Source organism: Corvus cornix, chromosome 3 (assembly GCF_000738735.6).
Source record: "Corvus cornix cornix isolate S_Up_H32 chromosome 3, ASM73873v5, whole genome shotgun sequence".
Lineage (NCBI taxonomy): Eukaryota > Metazoa > Chordata > Aves > Passeriformes > Corvidae > Corvus > Corvus cornix.
In genome coordinates, this window is record NC_047056.1 from 85,879,169 (window position 1) to 85,886,438 (window position 7,270).

Genomic DNA, 7,270 nt, shown 5'->3' on the forward strand with positions numbered 1-7,270 from the left:
CCATTCTTACTCTCTGGGATACTGCTTTGTACTACTGCCCTACTATTCAATTCCTAGTGCAATTGCTGGGAATAATGATTTCCTTTGCGGTCTCCAAAATGTTAACTTCTATCTACAGTTGCTGTGACAGTGGCATTAATCACTGACATGTTCAGGTAGGAAGTCGCTCTTGGGAGCTCTCTTGTCCAGCCTTGTGCTCAAAGCAGGGTCCCAATGAATCCAGACCAGCTTGCTCAAGGTTTCATCAGTCCAATTTTGTAAACCTTCAAGAATAGATGCTGCAAATCCTATCTGGGCTATTTACTTCATTGGTTAATTATCCTTACACTTTCCCCCCCCCATAAATCCAATAAGATCCTTCTATTTTAATGTATGTCTACTGCCTCTTCTTCTACTGTGCCCCACTGACTCCATTGTCTGGACAGCCTCTCTGCCAACCTGCTGTTGGGGCCCCACAGCCATCTCTTCTGTGGGCTGAACAAGCCCAGCTCCCTCTCCTCTCCACACAAAACAAGTGCTACACACTCAGACACCCTGGTGACCCTCCCCTGAACCCACTCCAGTTTATCAGTCTGTTTCTTGAAGTGAGAAAATTAGATTCATCAACTCTCTCTTTACACATGGAAGCATTAAGCCTACCTTTTTCCCTGTTTTGAAATAGCAGGCAACTCTTTGTGCTCCTGGGTATGAGCTTAAGGCCTATTTTGAGAGATGAAGCTCACCTGTTTGTACTGTTCATTATAATATAAAAATAACATCTATGTGCTAGACAGCTCTAAATGCTCAGGATTCTTTATGCAGTCCGTATGTTAGGTTTAAATAATGTACATGGCTTTAAATCAGTCTTCTGAGCCAGAAGAAATTCACCTTTATCATGAAGATTATCCTCTAACACCATCAAATCAACAAAACCCAGCCTTTGTTGATGTCCTAGAACAGGCATACTGAGCTGAACTAACTGAGAGATAGTAAGTTAAATGACTGAAAGCCTGTATAGCTTCCTATATTGACCTTTTAGTGCCAACAGCAAACCCTATGGAAAACAGGGAAAGCTTCCCTTGCAAACCCTCTCCGTTCAGGCACTCCTCTGCTTAGGGGCCTTCTGAGCTGGAGGCTGTGTCTCTGTATGAGTGCTTAATACTGCTTGACAGACCTCTCATCCACTAATTTCTCTATTAATTTTTAACATATGCATACTTGGTATTCAAATCATCCTATGGTAAGAGTATCTTTTTGTTTAAATTTTAGGAAGCACTCTCTTTCTAAGTCTGCTGCTTTTGATTTTTTTTGTGCCCTTTTTTTTTTTTTATATGAGCATGGCTAATTGTTCTCTATTCTCTGTTCCTTGTGCCAGTCAAGAACTTTAAAATTCTGTCACTTCTCCTTGAGAAGCATCTTTTCCAAGATGGTGATTCCAAATTACTTACTTTTTTCTGTGCACAAGAAGGTATTCCTCACTTTGTTCACACTTATTGTCCCCTAAACTATCAATAACTTTTTGACACGGACATCAAAGCAGCTCACTGTGCATGGAGCGTAATGACAACTACACTATGCCCTTCCAAGTAGTATCAATACTTAGCTAAACTTAATGGCAGCTTTTCCATTAAATTCAGGGGGTCAGAATTTAATCTATTGTTTTGCTTACTTTCCATCTTATTTCCTCGGTGCATCCTGGGAAGATCTCCAAACATTTTCCTTCCAAGTTTATGCCTTGGTTGCAGTTTTCCCATGTACAAAAGACTAGCAGTATCTTAAATAATTTCAGACAAACATGCAGAAAACTGTATTTTAGATGTTCTAATATGATGAAGCAGTCAGTTCATTGTTTGACCAGTGCTATGAATGCGGAATTCTCTTTTTTCCTCTGAAAACATCAGGCTGAAAGTTTCATGGGAAAACAACACTCACTCATTTTTGTTGTGGGAATGTTCACACACTTCTGTTGTGGAAGTTCACATTACTTTAGTTCTTAACAGTTCATAAAGAACTGTAATTTACATACAGAAAAGCTTTTAATCACTGAGTCAAAAAAAAAAAAAAGAAATTGAGAGCCTTGAAGGCTCTAATTGTTTTTACAGCCCTTCTTAACGAAAATAACCTACACTCTCTGTTGTCCTGGAGAAATGAATCACCTCTTCTGCTCTCAGACTCCTTTTTTAAAATTCTGGTTTTGTTCAAGTAAACAAATCAAGGAACCAAGAATAAAAAAGAACCTCCATACCATCCTTACCTCCTTACCAACCTTACCATGCAGTTGGTAGTAATTAATGAAAAGAAAAACCACTCTAAATTCTTCCATAGATGAATTCTAAATTTCTGACTCAACTTATTTTTATTTGCATATTGTGACCTTTAGAAAGATTACCTCTGTTCCAAAATAAATAAAAACTTTTAAAAAACCCCTTTTACCCTACTTCCATACTACCACAACAAGAAAATACACACACATCTTAGTGCACAGATTAGCAATTCCTCTTCACCTTGTGACAGTTCTGTGCTTTCATAAAGAGTTTATTAGTCTCAAACCACCAGGGGTTTTTTTGCTTGTTAGAAAGTCAATGTTCTAGGGACTGGGCTTTGCCATTTTAAGTACTTAAATAATTATGTATATTGATAATATAAATTGATTTATATAAATTATTTAATGGAATTTATTATAAAATTCTTGTTGAGTAGGACACGCTAAATGGACACAAAAAGTGAACTGATGGCACAGAGAGCCTGTCTTTAGCCCTCAAAAATGATTATTCAGCTTTTGACTTGGGCTACCCAAAAACCTATGTGCCAGTGCTGATGTGTATGCTGGGGAGAACACCACTGTACCCTTACCTGCTTCATGTATTTTTTCCCTAAATTCCACTGAATATTGAGAAAACCTTATTCCCAATCCAATGGGACCATCTATTTTCCTCAGCATGACATCATTACTTCTTTTGAAAACTGTTTTCTTCCCTACTCTTGCCCAAAATAGGAAATTAGCTGATTTAAACCATTCAAACTGAAATTTTCATAAGGTTCATAAAACCTGGTCCCTACTTTTAATGTTAATGTTAAGTCACTGATACATCAGTAAAAACTACAGATATTGAAAAAAAGTTTAAAGGGAAAACGAAGTTTCTCTTAGTGAAAAAGGATAGACTGCACTAAATCCAAGCACCCTGGAAATATGGGCATGACTGAGAATCTTGAAACAAGGTAACATTTTAGGATAAGAAAACAATACAGGTGGCATCATGTTGTCCTTTCCATATTAAAGTAGCGATAAATTACATCCAAGTAAAGTTTGTGGGTACATCAGAAAATCTAACTCATAGAGTGAAAATTAACTATTAATAGTGTTTATGAAGAAACCCAAAGCTAGGCTACTGGTTAAATAAGACTAAGTAAGCACTGAAGTACAGTGATGGAAGGGAGATGCATGTATTGACATAATACAGCATGACACACCAATCTCAGAAATCTAGCTTGGTCTGCAGTAGTGGTAAGTGAGCTGCAGCATCAAATCAAATAAAAAGACATTTCAAGAAGTTATAGTCAATTTTATTCACAGAAGCTGAAGGACTTAAAATAAAGTTCTTTTTATTCCCAATGGTTAATTGAGTGTACTTGGAGAGTACTAGATCCAATGTGTTCTGTGCCATAGGGTTTACAGGTTTTACTGGATTCAGCCACATAACACAAAGAATAATTACACCTTCAAGTATAAGACCATGACATGTTTTGTCAAATATTGCTAAACTCAGTTTCACTATCTTCTCTTCTAACATCTTCTAACATGAGAAAAAAAATAGAACAAGTAGAGTCAATACAGGAATTTTAAAATATGGCATTGCCATTAGCCCGCATGATTTCAGCCGCCTTGAAACTTGGGGGATTATCAAGTGGTGACACGAGCAGCTCAGTCAAGTGAGAAGGAGCACCTGCTCCCTGTTGGTATGTACACTATCTAGTTCAAGTATGATTCTAATCCCTTGTACTGGTCAAAATGAAGATGGTGTCTTGTTTCATATACTTTAATTTCTATAATACCAATCATCTTCTTTCTCTGTCTTTTTACCACATGAATACTTTAGGAAAAGTAAATTCCACAAGTTATTAAGTAGCATCTAAGACATTTTCTATAGTTTGGATTTATTTCCTATATACATAAGAATTACTATAAGGGTTCTTTTTAGACAAAGATTTTATTTTGTAAACAGTGTAATTAAAGTTTATTTTAAAATAATGCATTTTCTTTATAACACAGAATTTTTGTAATCCTTTTTTTTTGGCACTGTGCAACTGTCTTGCGTGGGAAAGGAGAACGGTATTTCGGGAAGTCCATTGATATAATTATTTATTTTTTCACACTATGGCTGCTACCACCACAATGCCTATCAGGTTTTGTTGAGGAATACAGTAACAGCATTCTCTTCAGACTTACTCATTCTATTTTCATTTGCACATTATTCAATGACTCACAAAAATCCTCCCCATTTTTTCTGTACAATAAAAAATTTTTAAAGAGACAGTTAATTATTAGCTTGCAGTTATCAACCCCAGCTAAAAACATGCCCAAAAAACCTTTACAGATATCACTTTTTGTACTCCTCTCACCCTTGACCCCATACATGATGCCCTACACAAGTACTTCTATCTACTACCGCTCTTCAGTGCATTCACTGATGTTGCTGCACAAGGGCATCTTGATGAAAAGCTTTTATTAGCAAGAGTAAAGAAGGGTGAAAGAGCACAAGACAAATTTCTGTGTCTAGGCACAAAAAGAGGCACGTGGCTATTGGAGTGTAGGAGAGAACAGCACAACAGGGACAACTACTGAGATCTTCCTATGAGCCATGCTAGCTTAACATGGCTCTTGGAAACACAGCACTGGTGTACAGAGCCAACACTAGCATGGCTGATCATGAGGATCCCAAGCACTCAATGTGGCACCACACTATCTTTCAGCTTGTAGGTGATCAATAACTTTGGTATTAATGGTGCCACTTCACTGGCTGGCTCAAACCACAACCATCTACCTTCTCTCAAGCACTAAATCTGTTCAGGAAAAAGCACATTTATTCTTCTTACCTCCTCTTCTATTTGTATGGAGAGGAAATGTTTCTTCTGTGACCAGTTGCCTCATCTCTTATTTCTTGACCCATGGTCTCACACTGATTAGTCTTACTGACCCACTGCCTTATGTAGTTTGTTCCATGCTTGCTCATTTTCACCCCATAACACGGCAATTGAGTAAAATGCAGGTAGACTTGGAACACTACATCCAGCCATCCAAGAAGCTGTCTACAGTGACTGAGAAACACAAACATGGCCCTGATGTGCCAAGAAACATCTAACCAATGTATCTTCAAGGGCAGCGCTGTCAATAGACATTGTGAGTACTCAGAAATCTGACCTCCAATTTATCCATGAGCACCCTCTTACAGAAAGAGCCGTGTGAATACAGGCATGAAAAATGTTAGTCTTAGGTTCCTCAGGAATAGTAACAAGGGATGAAATTTCCTCTTCCTCACAAGGGTCAACACATAATTGAATACCATTTTTAAGACTTATGTTTATTGGACTTTTGTTGGCACAAGGTGTAGACAAAGGTCATTATTTGAACATTTAAAAAAATACTAGCTTTGCTATTAAACTCTTTTTTACATTTTTGTGTGTAATTGACATCCACAGTGTCCCACTCAATGGTAAAATTGATCCTCTAAATTTTGTTTGTAGATAATTCCTCAGATAAAGATTTGCTAATTTTATTAAAATAAGGGATAAAATGATTTGAATTTAAAAACTCTGAATTTTAGGGAATAAGAAAAAACATTCAGAATGCTAGTGCTGACATGGCATTGAAAAAAATAAACACATTCAGATACCATAGTGGAAACACAAGAAAAACTTCCACTTTGCCTGCAATGTACATAAAAGCATTACTTCCATTCCAACAAAAACTGAAGCTCTTCCTTTAAACTATGAACTACAGTAATGATTTTACACACAGGGTCATGATATTTTTTACTGAAACCTTGAAAATGTTGCCCATTACCCAATTAAAACTAGGTTATCAACCATATTTACCAGAAAGGAATAGATCTGACAGAATGATGGGAATTTCTTCAATATTACCATTTACTGCAAAAATATAGGAAGGTTTTAGCAAAAGACTCAAAGATTGGATTTTTCTCTTAGTGGAAACTATATCATTTTGGGGGGTTGATTTTTTTTCTTTTCAGTCTTTGTTAAACTATATGTACTCAGCTGTTTAGAATGAAAAAGATTTTTTGATCATGCACTGAAGTACTTATGGCTTATTTACTATACCAAGTTAAATATTTATGTTACCATTTGAGTCAAAACAAAAAGAATTGTGGTAGCATAGAGCTATAGCATTTATTTTTTTAAATTTTAACAGCAGTCTCAATTCTTAAACAGTTACAGGTCTCTGATGTTTGGTATATCAATATTTTATTGACAAAGGTGTGCTGTACAAAGCATAAAAACTTTATATACTCCAAGGGCAAATTACTTCCCTTCCCTCTTGGGAATAGTTTATTTTTAATGTAGTTCTTCAGGAGTTTTAATTCTTCATGGGTTCTTAGGCAATTTTGAATTACAACATACATATTTAATAGTAATGACATCCAGGGAAATATTTTCTGTGGTGGGGATAATACACACACATTAACAGTAAAACATACAAAGAAAAACCCTAAACCTCCAACAACTAAGAGGGCATACACAATCTGCTTACTGACCTGTAACTAGTTATAGCTATACAGTATCTGCTGCTTTTCTTACCAGACTACAAGCTCACCTGGATTGTCATGAACTATCCACTTGGCTCATGAACTGCACAGCCACTGCCTGCTGCTCCTGCCCTCACACCAAACAAGACACAGCACAACCATGTGGCCCTCCAGAATGAGCCTCCCAAAAAACACTTCTCCACCAGCAGACCCTTTCTTGCAGTGCTACAAGCTCACCTAAAAACTGCACCCACGACTAACCATCCAAGCACCTTGTGAATATTCACTTCATTTTGCTTCCACCTGCACTGTTCTCTCAGTAACTTAATATATGGCACAGGTATTTGCCCCTACAAGCAACATTTCCCTCCACGAGTCAACAGAGCCCCTGCAGGTACCTACCTGCAAGGTTTACAAGCTCTCCAGAACCCTCCTCAGCTCCATTATCACTTGTTTCATGAACACTGCCACATGTCAGTGCCTTCCACACTGCCCTGACAACAAATTGAGAAATACAGCATGCATCCACT